At 47.8% G+C, this 17,662-nt stretch overlaps 1 pseudogene; it reads right to left on the reverse strand.

Moving 5' to 3' along the window:
• Positions 1–1,143: 1,143 nt before the first annotated feature.
• LOC123084296 (uncharacterized) lies at positions 1,144–6,264 on the reverse strand (annotated as a pseudogene).
• Between the last annotated feature and the right edge of the window lie 11,398 nt (positions 6,265–17,662).

Genomic DNA, 17,662 nt, shown 5'->3' on the forward strand with positions numbered 1-17,662 from the left:
ACTAATCATCAATTAACTAACAGATATATAGCAAAAAATTAACACTTTTAGGTCTAGAGTTTCAAAAAACGACATGTTTTGTAAAATTCTCAAAATACTATCGCAACATTTGGTTGGTGGTTTAAAAAACCTCAGTTGCCCACTCGGTTAAAATTAAGAATAATTGATCCTAAAAAAAGAATAATTGATCCTAAAAAAATCAAGGACAATTATGACATATTGAGCCCAGTCGCCAGGCCACGCGGTATTCTTTTGGTAAGTAAAGTCAAGACGATAAGATGAACCATCCAGCGCCCCGTCTCGTCCCTATCTCCTGTTTGGTCATGCGCCGTCGCGCTCGAGCCAATGTCCGGCGAGACTGAGGTGGCAGTCGGAGGAGCCCGGCGATGCTGGCTGGTCGGCCTGGGCAAGCTCGGCCCGATGCAGAGGAGAGCCATGGCGGCTGGCAGCGGGGGCGCCTACATAGGGCGGGGGCCTGAGCCCCTGACGGCGACGCCGTCCGAGCAGCCGCCTTCCTGCCGGACCTCCTCGTTCCTCCCTGGCGTCCCTCTGCGCGCCGCCACCTTCAAGCACGGCCGCCGTTCGCCTCCTCACGGTGAGCTCTCCGCACCACGCCGCGTAGCAGTAGCTAGCTCCCGCACCGCCGCGTCGTGCCCGTCGCTCCTCTCTCCGCCGCTACCCCGCCCGACCGCCGGCCGACGAGCCTCCCTGCACCGCCCTGCTCCGCGTGTGGTATGTTGGTGCCAGGCTGCCAGCCCGGCGGATCCGATCCGTATGGAGTTCAGATATTAGCAAAATGATGTCGATCTCGATTGATTTGAGACGCGATGCAAGTAACGCGGCGATGGTTCAGATATTGGTTTTTGGCCATGAATTGATTACAGGAATTTGTTGTGGGATTTGGCCATGTCTGCCGCGCGAACTCAAAAACAGAGAGCGCACAACAGATTACAGGGGATAGTTTCTGGAGCTTAGATGAACTACTCGGGTATTCAAACAGACAGTAGACACCCAAATCCATGACCTCAAACAACACACCATTACATTTGTTCAATCTTAGTTACAGGGCACACCCGTACACACCATTACATATGCTCAATCTTAGTTACAAGGCACAAATTTATAATAAGTAGCAGGGGCACACACTCAATCAGTCCACATACATAGATACAGAATATATATGTCCACACGTGCACTGTGGACAGAAACACACAACAGCAAGCCAAATAGCACACACAAACCACACCATGGGATGGGACTGGAGTTGATGATGAATGGATATGATAGGAACGGCACCTCTGGCATCAATCCTGGCTCTTCCAGCAGGATGGGAATCTTGCGGCCTTGCCCATTTCTTCTATGTTTCCCATTTCTTGGTATTGGTTTTCTGGTTGGTTGTGCATAAGCTTGGGTTTGTTAATTGCTTCTTTCAACTCATCAGGGATCAAATCGCCATTGAACTCGAGCTCCTTCAATTTTGGAAGGTTGACAATGCCGAGGAGACTCTCCACAGTGCCCCTTGTGAAGGACCAGATGATTTTCTCCAGCTTGGGAGCAGATCCACTGGCAAACTCTATCTTGGTGATAGATGAACCGTCGACAATAAGAAGGTTGAGCCTTGGGAACTCATCTTTGTTGAACAAAATCTCGTTTTCAACACAAGCTTTCTCCTTCAGCACTAGGCAGCGCATATACTGTATCTTGGCAAACATTTTTAGATCATCTTTGCTCAGTTTGGTACCACAAAGAGTCACCTTGGAAACTTTCTCGGCCTTGTCAAATAATGAAAGCTTATTGTTGTTGTTCAACTCGACTTCCTTCAGTTCTGGAAGGTCTTCGACTCCAGAAAGAGATTGTATGATATCTGTGGAGCATAAAATGATCTTCTCGAGCTTAAGGGCTGCTCCATCTTCAAACAAGATGTCAGTCATGTTGGATCCCTCAACAAGAAAGCACTTGAGATTTTTGAATTTGTCCTTCTTGAAGGTGAGCTTGCCATTGGTGTATGCTTTGTCCTGGAGCCTGAGACAAACAATATTGGGAAGCTCGTTGAGGACCCTTAGATCATCCTGCTTCAGTCGGGTTCCAGTTAGAGTTATCTTCGCAAGTTGGAATTCGTCACTATGTTTGATCAGCAGTTGAAGAAGTTTCCCCTTTTTTGTGGTTCCAGTAATGCTTCGGCTCTCAAGAAGAAGCTTGGGAGGTTTTTTATAATAATTGAGAACAGTATCTGAAAAATCTTCGTTGGAAGGATCTTGCTCAGTCATGGGAAGAGTGATTGACAGAGACTTGAGGCACTCATGCAGGTGGCTGATAGCTCGAAGCAAATTCCTAATGAGTTTGTCATTGTCTTCAATAACCACACCAAGCTTCCTCAGCTGCCATAGCTTTCCAATATCTTTCAAAACTTGATGATTCCGTGCCTTCACATTGGACAATACCTCCATGTTTAACATTTTTCCAATCTTGTCAGGAACATAAGATATTTCAGTACTGCCTGCCCTTGAGTTCAGCACAGCGTGTCCAGCCAGCTAACGCTTCAGCTTCAGGAGTAGGACATTTACTGTTGCAGACTCAGGCACATGGGTGTCCCGAATATCCAATACTTCCAGCTCACGGAGGTTGTTGATTTCACTCGACAGCTGTTTAACATCTGTTCCTCTTAGACTCAGATACTTGAGCAGTAACATCGTCCTGCAGATGTCCTTGAGGTACCGCTGGTTCTTACCACCAAAGCATTTACAGCCTTCTAGATCTAGCACCTTGATAATGGATACTCGAAATGATTCTTCATAGAGCTTTTCAAAGAATCTGTTGATTTTATCAGAGCGACGGATTCGGAGATTGTTGAAAATGGAGAAGTGGCGAGCCAAGTAATGTGACAGGCGTGTTTCTACAATGCGCTGTTTTCTGGCGATCTTGGTTATGAATCCATGAACTACATCACCTATCACACAGCTCTTCACCTGTCCTGTAGCACCAATATCAGCAGGATAAACAAGCCACCGATTAATGAGCGCCTCAAAACATCGATTGGCATGCCGAACTGAACTGGCCCAGTCTTGCTTGGTTATCAACCCTTCTACAACCCACCGTGCTATCAAGGTTGACCGCCTGATGTGTTGTCTTCGAGGGAAAATTGCGAGGTATAGCAAGCAGGACCTATATTCCCTAGGCAGGTCACTATAAGAGAACATGAACATCTTCTTAGCAATGATATTGTTGTCCAATGAGTTGTGTGCAGATGTGTGTGAAGCTTGAGGTACCGGCAGCAGGGCTTTGTGCAACTTTCTTAGCTCTTCATTGCTCCTCTTGGGGTTGGCGTGCAAAGCATGAATGAAGATCTTCATGCAGAATTCATGTTGGTTACACTTGTCCAAGATGTCAAGATAAATCTTCGGGTTATCTTCAAGCATGTGGTTTTTTGTAAGCTCAAGTGCAGTATCATGGTAGAGGCCAAGAAGACAACAGTCTATAGGCTCCCGCACGGGCCAGCAATATTCTTTGGCTCGTGCTATGTTATCTTTGAATGTCAACATCAATGCACCAGCTATGCGACCAAACATGCTGAAAGCATTTTTGGTCTCCTCCCATCTGGATACCCAGTCAGCATCGAGTTTGAGGATAACCAGGATCTTGTCATCTTGTCTTGTCAAACAATCTTCAATTTTGTCCATGATTCCTTTGATCTGGAGCTGGTCTTGCATCGTGCACTCGATTTCCTGAATCTTTGCTATGGTTTCTTCAATTAGAGCATCGGGGATACAATGCTGACTTTGTGTACCATCAGCACCTGGTTTGTGCACGGATTTCTCCTGAAGGACCTTGCGGATCAATTTTTTGATTTGATCCTCGACCAATATAATGGTGCTAGTGGCGCTGACGGCGGTGGCTTGCTCCTGGATCTGCCGGTTCTTCTTGGTGGTCACCGGGGGGAACACCTCGCTTAGGATCTGTTCATAATGGGCTTCATTGAGACGAATTGCCTCTGTGCCTGCATCTTCTTCCATGTGCCTTTTAAGCTTCTCGGCTGTTCTCTTGATGATATATTTGTGCGTGAATGTGTCTTCCTTCCATTCCTGGTCTTGGTTGGTAGTAGGCTCACCTTCAATAGGCTTGTGCTTGAGCTGCCGCAGCGCTCGAAGGAGTACCAATAAGGGTTCATCTTTAACAGATTCTGGCAGACCCAGCGGGTCTTCATCCATTTGTTGTAGGTTGATCTGCAGCTGTCCGCCCTTCATTCCTTTCATTTTGTCCTTGATTTCAGAAAACTTCTTGTCCACCTTCATTGCTTGGATTTGTTTTGTGATATCATTGAGCAGCTCATATTTTTTTAAGTGAATATCAATTCTTATTTTTCCAGCCTCCTCTTCACTGACTCGACCTTCCTGTTGTTGGGGCTGTGGTTTGACAGATTGAAGCTTCCGCAGGATGTAGTACAGAATGTCCCGAGTTCGAAGGGCTCGCGAAAGGATGTGCACTGCTGGGATGTCGATCATGACACTGCGCCCGTGGGAACAACTTTCTTTCCACATTACCGAAGCTTTCTCCGCAATAGCCAGGGTTTCCTCCTTATCCGGTGCCACAATGGCGACCGATGGTATGGGCTCCCCCTCAGCAGTGCGGCCTTGAGCGACATCCTTTATCCATTCGGCTAGCTTCACCATAATGTTCTCCTCGGGCGTACGAGGCTGGTAAAATGTCCCTCTTACACCATAATGGTTAGTAGTTGCCACTGCTAGCATGAGTTGATCGTTGCTCTTCTCTTTTTCATCTCCGGAACTAGCGGATGATGCAGACGCTTGCTCGTCCGCTGTAGGCGACAGTGCCTCTGCCGCCTCCTTCGCCGGCACCTCAACACCGTACCTGTAACATGCCAGAAATAATTAATTAGAAAGAGAAGTTCAACCATGTAGCTAGAACAACAGATGAAGAAAAATTACTTCTGTAATTCCAAAATATACATATGCCAGATGGAAATTCCAAGACCTTTGATAGGTTTATCTCATCAGAACAGTCAAAATGCTGTGGTGGTTTATTTAGTTAAGACTAGGTAAGAGTCTGGACGAGGGGGGGATGGGCTTGATGTTTTGACAATGTTTTCGCAATGTTCATGTATATACACCTTAAAGCAAAATAGTTGCTCAGTAGCTAACTACTCCCTCCGTCCGCGAATAAGTGTACATCTAGCTTTTGTTCTATGTCAAAATTCTAAAATTTTGACCAACCTTATAGAAAATAATAGTAACATATATGACATTAAATTAATATATAATCAAAGGAAATGTATTAAACCATCTGGCTGATTTTCTGGAAAAATCAACCGCGTCAAGCGATCGCCACGCGTCACTGTGTGGGCGCACGAACCGCTCAATCTCCAGATAAAGGCATTTTCATTCGCATTCCATTCAGAGCGGGAATTGCCTCCGTCTGCTATCGAATGGTCCATTGGGCCAACTACCAAAAGTCCTATTTTTCTATTTCATTCGGCTATATGGTTGAAATACAGTCAATTCGTATACGCTTTTACCGTCAAAAAAAATTCATATACGCTTTATTTCTACCTAAGCCTACGTTACGCGTGACTACAGAATACTGCCACCCTCTCACTGTTATCTCCGAGGCCAGATCCAATTGGCACGCCCCACCCACCCCCTCCACAGTCGACCGGCCACCATGGCGATTTGGAGGCCGCCGACCAGATCTTCCTCCCAACCATGACCTGGGTTGCGCGGCTCCCGGCTTTACAACCACGTGACTGCTAGCGTGCTGGCCGTCGAGCGAGCCCCATCACGGCGGCGACCACCATCTTCTCCTTCCTGTCCTCCGGCCAGATCCACCCGGTGCCCCTCCGATGAGCTTGACGGCCATATCCACCCCAAGCAGTCGTTGCGAGCTTGCAAATTTAGGTGCCCTTTGTTATGACCATCGTCTCATATAGCCGGCGGAGGCCCAATTTATCTTTATTTTTATTAGCACTTCGAGGATTATATAAACACTTGTAAGGCCACCTTTTAGATTAAGCAATAAGTCATAACTATTGCCCGGCTCCCTCGGGAGCCGGAACCCTAAAACCCTAGCCTCCCCTGCCTCCGCCTACTCTCGTCGCGCGGCCACAACGCCAAATTGCCATCGCCCGCACCCACTCCCTCACCATCCCCCCTTCCATCCCTACAACCTAAGGGCTAGACCTGGTAGGATCCCAGCTCCTATCAATCTGGTATCAGCTGTTTCAGGATCGATCATGTCTGCACCTCTTCCCATCACCACACTTCCGCCATCGCCAACCACCACCACGCTGCCGGCCACCTCCGCGCTTGGGGTGCCGTCCTTGTTATGGCCGGTATGTTCCGCAGCCTGGATGCCGCCGCTCGCCGCCCCCACCGTCTACACCCCAGAGGAGATGATGGCTGCCCTGCGGGACCTCACCCAGGCGGTCACGGGCATCCGCACCTTCCTCACCAGTCCCTACGGGCAGCAGTCGACGGGGCCCTTCGCCACCGCGCCGCCGCCGCCACAGTTGCCGCCGTGGCAGCCGCACCCCTCGGCGAACCCCTTCACTCCCGTCGCGCAACAGCCGCCGTGGCCGCCGCCGCCCTCGGCGCACCTTGGCACCTCCACCATACAGCTGCAGCAACAGCCCCATGTCGCGCCCACCGTGGCGCTGCCGCACCAGCAGTTGCAGCTGCCACCGTCCGTGACCCAGGGCGCCCAAACGACGGTGCCGGGGGTGCCCATCCACCAGGTCCGGTTTCCCTCATCGCCATCACCGCTACCGGCCTGGCTCGTCGGGTCCCTCGAGCCGGTCTACATGACAGCATCCCGACAGCCACACGTGTGGTCCCCCTCGGTGCCTTCCTCTGCCATCCAGTTCGGCGGCCCGTCGGGATCCGCCATCCCCAATAGCGGCGTCGACGGCCCCCTGTTCCAGGGTGGGCCGCTGATGCCCACCTACTTGGATCCGTCATCCTCGTTGCTTTGCACCGATGAGGTGTACCCCTCCGTCGTCCATGGCCAGACACCGCCGCGTTTCTCCAAGCTCGAGTTTGCCACCTACGACGACACAGTGGACCCCCTGAACTGGCTCAATCAGTGCGACCAGTTTTTCAGGGGGCAACGCACGCTCGCGTCCGACCGCACCTGGATCGCCTCCTACCACCTTCGTGGCGTCGTACAGACATGGTATTATGCCCTCTAGCAGGACGAGGGCGGCATGCCTTCGTCGGAGCGTTTCCGTGAGCTTTGCCTCTTAAGCTTGGGGCCACCGATACGCAGGAGCCGGCTGGCGGAGCTTGGGTGCCTACCCTTCACTTCTACGGTGCAGGACTTTGACGACCGCTTCCAAGCCCTGGCGTGTCATGCGCCCGGTGTCACGGCTCGCCAGCGGGCCAATCTTTTTGTCGGCGATCTGCCGGATCACATCCGCATGGACGTGGAGATGCGGGGTCCACATGACCTTCAAACGGCCATGTACTATGCCCGCCCCTTCGAACGGCGCACGGTGGCCATGTAACAGGCGTCACCATCCCGGGGCACTCGACAGCCCACCCGGCCGCCACCGACACCACCAGCGGTGGGCCGTCCGGCCCAGGCCCCCATGATGTGCCCCTTCCGTCGGCTCACCCCGTCTGAACAGCTCGAGCGCCGTCGTCAGGGGCTGTGCTATAACTGTGACGAGACCTACGTCCCGTGCCATGTTTGCCCGCTCATGTTCTACTTGGAGCCGCGGACTACATTGAGGAGGACGTCGCCGCCGCCGGGTTGGGCGACCCGGCCCTTCCGCTGATCGACGAGATTCCGCCAGGGCCGGCCCAAGAAAACACCCTCGTCGTCCCCCTCCATGTTCTCGCGGGCATCCGAACGGAAAAGACTATGCTGCTGCCGGTGACGATCCACGGCAAGCGGTTCCTCGCACTCCTATATACGGGCTCCACCCATAACTTCCTGCCCGGAGCCACCATGCGCGGACTGGCGCTGCAGCCGACCGGCGGGGAGCAGCTACGCATTATTGTGGCCAACGGTGACCGTCTCCAGTGCCGGGGTATCGCTCGACATGTTCCCATCATCATCGGTGCCGAGCTCTTCACCGTCACCTGCATCGGCATTGACTTGGGCTGCTTCGACTTCATCCTCGCCATCGACTTCTTGCGGACTCCGAGTCCCATTCTCTGGGACTTCAACGCCATGACGATGATCTTCTGGCGCCTAGATCGCTGCATCCGGTGGGAGGGCGTTGGCGGCGCCTCCCAGCGGCCCCTCAGCCCCGGTTGACGGCGGCCGCCATCGACACTGAGCATCCCCTTTTGGCTAGCATGTCGCAACAATACATCGACCTCTTCGATGAGCCGCAGGGCCTGCCACCGGTCCGGCCCTACGACCATCGCATCCACCTGCTGTCGGACACCGCTTCCGTCGCTGTGCGGACGTACCACTATCCCCAGCTGCAGAAGGATGAGCTGGAGCGGCAGTGCGCGGTCATGCTTGCCTTGGGCATCATCCGGATCTCGACCTCGCCGTTCTCACTGCTGGTTCTTCTAGTCCGCAAGGCGAACGGCACGTGGCGCTTCTGCATCGACTATCGTGCTCTTAATGCCAAGGCGCTCAAGGACAAGTTTCCCATTCCGGTCGTGGATGAGCTACATGAGGCACGCTTCTTCACCAAGCTCGACCTACGTTCGGGATATCACGGGATATCACCAGGTGCGTACGCACCAGGATGATGTCGCGAAGACGGCCTTCCGCACTCATCACGGCCACTCCGAGTTCTTGGTGATGCCCTTTGGCCTCTCCAATGCACCGGCGACCTTCCAGGCTTTGATGAACGATGTCCTCCGCCCCTACTTGCGCCGGTTTGTGCTTGTTTTCTTTGATGACATTTGTATCTACAGTTCATCCTGGGCGAAGCATCTACAACACGTGGCCATTATCTTCAAAAAGCTTCGGGCGCACCATCTACACCTCAAGCGCTCGAAGTGCTCGTTCGGCACCGCATCGGTCGCCTACCTCGGCCACGTCATCACGGCGGAGGGCGTCGGTATAAATGCCGACAAGGTATCGGCTGTCGTGGCGTGGCCAACACCGCAATCACAACGGGCCCTCCGTGGTTTCCTCTTCCTCGCGGGCTACTACCGGATGTTCATCCGGAAGTTTGGCCTCATCGCGAATCCCCTCACGCGCCTGCTCCACCGCGACGCCTTCTCATGGGATAGTAAGGCGACCGAAGCGTTCTCGACCCTCAAGCAGGCGCTCACGACTGGGCCGGTCCTCCAGATGCCGGATTTCGACAAGCTCTTCGTGGTGGACTGTGACGCCTCGGGCGTGGGGTTTCGCGCTGTCCTACATCAGGGTGACCGGCCACTCGCGTTCTTTGGCCCTTCGCATCGTGCCACCACAAGCTCGCGGCCTACGAGCGGGAGCTCATCGGCTTGGTGCAGGTGGTGCGCCACTGGAGGCCATATTTGTGGGGGCGGCCGTTCCGTATTCGTATGGATCACTAGAGCCTCAAGTTCTTGTTGGATTAGCGCCTCTCCACCGTGCCGCAGCATCAGTGGATCAACAAGCTTTTTGGCTTCGACTTCACCGTCGAGTACCGTCCGGGCCGCCTCAACACCGTGGCCGACACACTGTCTCGCCGCAACGCCGACCATGACACCGACACCGACGGCCCCGCGGGCGCAGCCCTCTGCATCCGCTCTGGGCCCTCCTTCGCCCTCATCGACGACATCCGCCGGGCCACTGCGAGCGCTCCGAACGCGCAGCTCCTTCGGCAGCGCCTCGACGACGGCGACCTGGAGGAGTCGTGGCGCATGGCGGATGGCCTGCTCCTGGATGGGCGCCTGCTCCTGTGAATGGAACGCGCTGGTAAAAAAACCGCGTCCTCTCAATCTCCGCCTAATCTCATGCAGCAAAGCAGCGTCTACTAATTCTTCTTCCCACGCGCGTTGACTACTTATTTTTTAATCTCGTCGGCATGTCTCCACCCTCTACTCCGGCACTCCGTCCACGCCGTGCCGCCCGCCCCTCCGTGGCTCCGCCAACCACTCCCTCGCCCAAGCTGACGTGCACTGCATGGACTACACGAGACCACCACTGCTACCAACCACGCTGCAGTGCTTTTGAGTGGAGGAAAACCATTGTAACGAGCGCGGCGACTCCGCTGCCAACCGACGGTCGGCATTGCTGACGAGGGGGTGATGGCCGGAGCTGAGATGTCGCAGCAGACGCGCGCTGCTGCAAACAAGGGGCTCTTGCAACCAGGGGCTCGCCCAGTTTCGCAGCATCACTTGTGCAGGAAGGAGTCGCCGGTGCTACCATGGAGCATCCGAGGGCGCAGTTCGCTATGATGGAGCGTCGTCGGACTGCCGGAGCATCACCGGTGCTATGATGGAGCATTGTCGGCCCGTCGAAAACATCGCCCGTGTTGCAGTGGAGCTTTGTGGAGCATCACCCGTACTGCTATGGAGCGTCGTCGACCGTCCGGACATCACCGGTGCTACGATGGAGCATCATTAGGGCGGCCGAAACATCGCCGCTGCTGCAATGAAGCTTTGCGGAACATCACCGGTGATTGTATGGAGCATCGTCGGGTCGTCGGAGCATCAACGGTGCTACAATGAGCATCGTAGGGTCGTCGGAACATCATCGTTGCTACAATGGAGCTTTGTGGAGTATCACCGGTGATGTTATGGAGCGTCGTCGGAGCATCACCACTACTATGATGAACATCGTCGGGGCTGTCGGAACATCGCCATTGCTACAATGGAGCACGTCAGTGCTGCGATTATCGTCGGGTCATCGGAGCATCACCGGTGCTACGATGAGCTTCGTCGGGGCCACCAGAACATCGCCGTTGCTACATGGAGCGCGTCTGTTCTGTGATGGAGAATCACCGGCCCACCGGAACATCCTCAGTGCCGTGATGAAGTAATCGTCGGACCGCCGGAACATGGACAACATGAAGGAGCATCACCGGCGCTACGATGGAGCATCTTCGGGCCGCTGAAACATCACCGATGCTGCAAGGAAGCATGACTGAGCCATCGAAGCATTGTCGGGCGCTGAAACATTGCCGGTGCTGCAACGGAGCATGGCTGAACCGTCGGAGCATAACCGGCACTGCAATGGAGCATAGCCGGGACGCCGGAGCATCGCCGGTGCATCAATGGAGCATCAATGGTGCTTGAAAGGGTGGTTGCACTAGGTGCATTGCTGCAACTCCAGAGCTCGTCGGCGTTGTTGCCCTTGCCGTGGCTGATATATGGCAAGCTCGCCGACCATTTTGCTGTAAGGTGACCGGCGACATGGCTGCTGCCACCTGAGGGGTTACACTTGGTGCTCTAAGCCGATAGCTGCTGCTTTCATTAGAGTGCGCGTGCGGCGATATTGCGTTGGTGGCTGGAGCTGCGGGAGACATGTGCAGGTTGGGATTTAAGTCATGCCGTGGTCCACTCATCAGGGAATCCAGCGGCCCAGATCGTACCGTATTAGCGGAAATCAACGACCGGTAAGGCGGCTTATTTACACAGGACATCATCCGGATGACGCCTAGCAGGCGCCATTATCAAAGTAAACAAATCTAGTGATACTAATTTCCTGCCATAGATGCTTTTACTTTTCTTAGAGAGGTGATTAAAGTTTTAAAACTTTGACTTAAGAAAAAAGCTAGATGTACACTTATTCGCGGACGGATGAAGTAGCTATAATAGTTAGTTTCAGCCGAGAATTTGTCGTTTCATTTATCAGTAGGTATTCATCTCAATGCTGCCAGTTGCATAGCCATATACACTAGTAGCATATGATTCCTCCCCTCATTTATTAGTTCTTACAAGTAACTGTAAACTTAGTAGAAATTGTTCATTATATTATCAGAGGCTGACATTTAGTTGTACTTCCTCCGTTTTTCTTTACTCCGTATATTAGGTTTAATTGAAGTCAAACTTTATAAAGTTTGACCAAGTTTTTATATAAAAAATATAACCCTTTACCATGACAAGATCTCAAATTTCTTTTAGTTTCTCGATTTCACAATAGGTATTACATCTATTTTATTGTTTGATATGTACTATTTTTCATTTCACGTACTTTCTGTATTTAATGGTTTCTGTTGTACTTCTTTTAATCTATTTGGCACCTCTTAATCCTGAATATTCACGACCACTTCCTTTTCAGATGAGTTTTCCCACCGATACTCGTGGACCCCACCGATAATCGCGGGTTGCATTAGAAAACATTCAATTTCTTCGAATTAATTTTATCTGTTTCACTAGTAATTATGAGTTTTTTCCTCTAATGATATTATTTTTGTTCCACTTTTCTTATTCTTACAGTAATCTTGAGTTGCATCATCATGAATTTGTTCCAGTTACATTAATTAATTTCTCAGTTCGAGTACTAATCTTGAATCATTCCACCAAGACGTTACTTTTGTTCCACTTTTCTTGTCCCAACAGAAATCCAAAATTATTGTTAAGATGATTTTTTGCATTTTTTTGTTCAAGTAGTTGTATTGAATTGTTGCATGGTGATAATGTTTGTTCCACCACTTACTATGGGTTGTTCCAAGTTGAGTTCCTTTTTGTTCCATTGTTAATTATAAATTGTTTTATTTCGGTATTTTTTATTCTAATAGTAATAATGTTGTGTGATGATTTTTTATTTTTTATTTTTGTTGCATTAGGAGTCCGAGTTGTCCAATATGATTGTCTTGCTCTAATTATACTAATTCCTTGTCCTAATAATCCGGAATTGTCCCACAACTTCCTTTTTGTCTCACTTATTGTTGTTTCTATCTAATAGAAATCCTAGATTGTTTCACTTATTTTAATTTTTTGTTGTAGTAGGATTATCGATTGATTCCTGCATGACTTTTTTGTTCCACTTATGTTAATTTTCTATAAGTAATATAAAAATGTTCCATGACGACTTTCTATTTACTGTACTTATTTGATTTTTTAAAATAGGAATCCTAATTTCTTCCATGACAATTGTTTAATGTTTTTTTAACTAGTAGTATTGAATTGTTCCATGATCATGATGTTCACTTGAGCTGCGTTGTTGAGTGATCTATATAATTTGGGCCTTAGTGCATTGAATCCTAGTGCACGACTCCATAGTAGGGACGGCCAGACCGGTATGGGGAACCGGCAAACCCTATTCCACACCTTATTTAATGGGCCAGCACATTTCCTTCTATAGTATTTTCTTTGTTTGTTGCCCGATTTACTTGTCTTTTTTTGTTGTGTTCATGTGATTTTCCCAAGTTTGTGTATTTCATGGTTATTATGTATTTGAAAAAAACACCCATTTGTTTTTGCTTCTTATCCTTTTTCATCATTTTATTTATTTTCCTTTTCATAATTTTCCGTTCAATTTTATTTTCTGCCAGTGCAATATTTTGCTTGAGCAAGGCATATTTTGTGGATCCCAAACTTATTCCACAATGAATACAGGGGACAAGAAAAGAGCCTGGTAAAAATTTAAGATAAAGAAAGTCGAAGTTGAAAAGACTGCGCCACAAGGTGCCATCTCTTTCTAGTCGCTTAAAAGTCAAAAGGGAGGCGAGCTACATCCATTCCTCAGTAAAAGAAAAAACAATATTTGGTGCCTAATTTTTTCGGAAAGATAATAATAATTATTTTTATAGATGTCTAGTATATATGTACATACATTTTTTATCAATATATGTTTTAGACATAAAGTAAACAAAAATAATAATTTGTGGCGCTACAGATTTGTATTTTGGGTAGCTTTTAAACTGAAGTTTCTTTACTAACATTTTTTACGTGTACTCTCTCCGGTCCTATTCAATCCACATATAAGATTTGTCTAAAGTCAAACTTTGTAAAGTTTGACAAATTTTATAGAAGAAATATCAACATCTATAATACAAAATCAACATCATTAGATGCATCATTAATTTAATTTCCATATTGGATAGCTTTGGTATTATAGATGTTGATATTTTTTTAAATACAAATATGGTCAAACTTTATGAAGGATGTTGATATTATAGATGAACAACCATAGTGAAAGTAGGGGGAACTGTGGTTTGTGAGCAAGTACTGACCCTATTTGCTTGGCCTTCACCATAAATGCAAGAACATGGGTGAATATCTTGACATAATATGGAATGAATATCTTGACATAATATGGAAGTCCCACAGTGAGAAGAATTATTGTTTAGTATCTTGAAGATTTTTTTTATGTTTCCTTATATGGCTGTTCCTTTTCAATTCACTCGCGGGGTATTTTTACTCTTTGAAGCGACATGTACGAAATCTGGGAGTAGCACACCCTATAATTTACACACTCCTTCATCATTGTTTATATCTCAACATAAACCACACAACTTAGAAATCCACCTTGCGATTTTGTACGTACATGAACCAAGATGTAATTGAAGTTCAATGGTTTTGTTATTTGTAAGGCAATTAAAACACCTAACTGCAAATCGATACTAGGATTCGCAGGATCTGATCATTGATATTCATACGAGTACAAAGCTATGATAAAATCTTCATCGGATGGCTATAAATAATTAAACATCAAATGACAAATAAACTATTTGTAAGCTGATTGAGAAATAGCCACTCTTGGATTTCAATTTCTTAGAGCGATTGTTGAGGCATGTTCTTTGTTATGATCCCCTTGACTGCATGGATGTCTATTATATATTAGGGAAAGCTGTAATTGCACGACCATACCACATCACCTTCTATCCTCACTGTATTATTGCATCAAAATTCATGCAGACAAACTTCTTTTTTTTTGTTTCTCCAAATAAAAGAAAATTGAACACGAAACTTTGCGGATCAACATCACACAAGTATTACCTTGTGCAGAAATATTTTCAGATTTCTTGGTGCAATAGGAATTATTCAAAATGATACAGCTCATCCAAATTGATGGACAAATTTATGTTTTACAAAAAGATCAGAAACACTTTATACAAAGAGTGGCACTTGTGTGTTGTTGACTTGCAAAGTTTTAATGTCAAATGTCCTCTTGTTTGGAAGAAACAAAAATGAGAAATTTCTATACAAGGATAGCAATAGCATGGATCTTGATGCAAGCTGAATGGTGTAGGTAGAAGGTGTAGCTACATATGGTATGAAAAAACCACACTGGTCTATTGTTGTTATTTAGGAGATAAAAGAGGCTAATTGCGGCAAATATGCTATAGTATAGTGTTCTGAGAATGCAGAGAGTGTCACAGTACCTGACTCGCCGCTCGCCAATGTCATGCGCCCTTTCCCTGAGCACACCCAGCTGGATGGCCGCGCGACGCTGCGCCACCATCTTGTGCACAAACCAGGGAAGCCACGCGATGTAGCGCCGGAGGCCGCCGCTGGCAAGATGGAGGTCGGGGTTGCCGCGGTACAGGTACATGTCGATGCAGTTGTTGCTGTCCTGGGCGAGCAGCCGGACCTGGTTCATCCACGTGCGCATCTGCTCGTCCTGGTCACCACCGCCGGGCGCCTTCTTTGACAGGTGAGTCAAGAAGCTCTGCATGCTCTCCATCTCTTCCTGGATGAACTGCACGTCATGCTGGACGCGGCCCAGCAGCAGGGCCTCGTTGCGGATGACGCCCAGCAGCGAGCGCACGGCGCCCGACGTAAGCTCCGCCATTGCTAGCTCCTCTCTCCGCCGGCCGGTGGCTTTGTGTCTTGTTCTCCTCGCCTCTGTGTTGGAGATGCACCGGTTGCACCACAACGGTGCCGGCCGGTGGCTTCGTGTCTAACTCAAATCGGTGATGCACTAATTCTGTATGCATCCATTGTGGGTGGCAAGAACTTCTTCTTCCTCACGTCCTCAAGGCGATTATCTGTACCTTGCTTTTTTCCTGGCATGTGTTAGGTTGTCTCCTGGCATGTGTTAGGTTGTCTCGAGTCGAGCCTATCGCCCCGCTGCAATTTTCTACTCGAGGTCCTAATTAATGCGCAGCGTTAGGTGCATCTGAACCAATGCAGGCAAGGACGAGACTTTGCGGCAACCAACTGCCACGCAACTTGTGCTACTACTCCTATGTTTTTATTTGCTCGATTTGACTTCCAGTGGAACTACGCGCCAAATGAAAGGCCGGCCGTCACAATTTTTTATTTACATTCTGAACACACTACAGACGTAAGCGCTTATACATATGCGTATACAAACTCATTCCTATGAATGCACACATGCACGCCCTACCCCTGTGAGCACCTTCAAGAGACTGAGCCGACATATCATTTTGAGATTTACAAAGTCACCATAGTCGTCTTGTCATCGACGGGAACGTCTCCTCCCATTGAAAGTGCATCGCCGAAAATTCTGAAATAAATTCGGAATAATGTGAGCACCAGCACTAGAACCTCGGTAGGCTGGGGATACCACTGTCCCTCTAACAATCCAACCACAGGTTGGTTCGCCCGGCCGTCACAATTGTATTCAATACTACGTGCCTACCTAACCCGACGCTTAAGATTAATGTATTTGTTGTTTGTTTCTTGTGAATAAACATTTCATCTCTGTACATGTATCAGCAATTCTAATCAACCTCCTCAACAAAACAAACAAACCAACGCGGTGCTTCTTCTCGTCATTGAGCCTAGTCTCATCGAACTCATCAGCGAAACGAATAAATCAGTGGAGACCTCGTCAAATAGAGGTGGAATGCAAATCGTTCCGGCTAAAGTATGTTCCAGCTAAATTCCTATACCTGTGATTTTACGGATTGAATATGTTCAAATATTTATTCAAGCTATTTAAATCAAATTTATGCTATTTAGCTGGAACTGATTTATTGATTTATGCTATTTAGTATAATGAAATCACTTCAAATTTAGAACTAGTTAGTAGCTAAGATTAATAACTAATATTTGATATTTTACGAGTTTCCTATACTATACCTATTTCTATTTCATACACTATTTCCGTTATGTAAGCCTAATTAGTGCAGAGTCTAGAGCACCACATTTGTAATGCAAGGGTCGTCGGTTCAAATCTGATAGTCGCCTTTTTTCTCTATAGTTGTTCTACGAACAAGAATATCTTTTTTTCCAAATTAAATGGAGAATCCCGGATCTTTTATGTTTTTTAACTTACAATTTATCAAGATAAAAACAATAAAATAAATAATATATATAATATAGAATTTGACGAAATTCCTTTATTGGTGGTACTTTAGTTGATTTTACTCTGTTTAACCTGTAGTTTAATTCGATTTTAATTTGATGTCTTTTGTAATGTAAATACAAAGAAATTAATTGTGTAAAATGAAATTTCAATAAAATAAAAAAGTAGTCTTCATGTCCTGTTATCCAGGACCTCGTTTAAAAAAACACCATCCGGGAGATTTACCAGGACTCACTAGAAAAACACCAAAGTCCGGAAGTAACTTTAAAATAAACCAATTTTTGGAAAAAAGGAGCAATATCATATTTATCTTCAAGAAAAACAAAAATTGCGTTTTCATTATGGTCAGAGAGAATGGCAATTACCTAGATATGTACATATCGTTGGAGAAGCAAAAAGGTCAACATACCAGTTTCAATACAGTTACTTGAAATGCGTTTGGATAATATCCTTTTTCGATTGGGTATGGCTTCAATCATTAATGGGGCCCGCCAATTAGTCAACCATTGCCATATTTTAGTTAATGGTCATATAGTCAATATACCAAGTTTTC

Source organism: Triticum aestivum, chromosome 4A (genome assembly GCF_018294505.1).
Source record: "Triticum aestivum cultivar Chinese Spring chromosome 4A, IWGSC CS RefSeq v2.1, whole genome shotgun sequence".
In the NCBI taxonomy this organism is placed as follows: Eukaryota; Viridiplantae; Streptophyta; class Magnoliopsida; order Poales; family Poaceae; genus Triticum; species Triticum aestivum.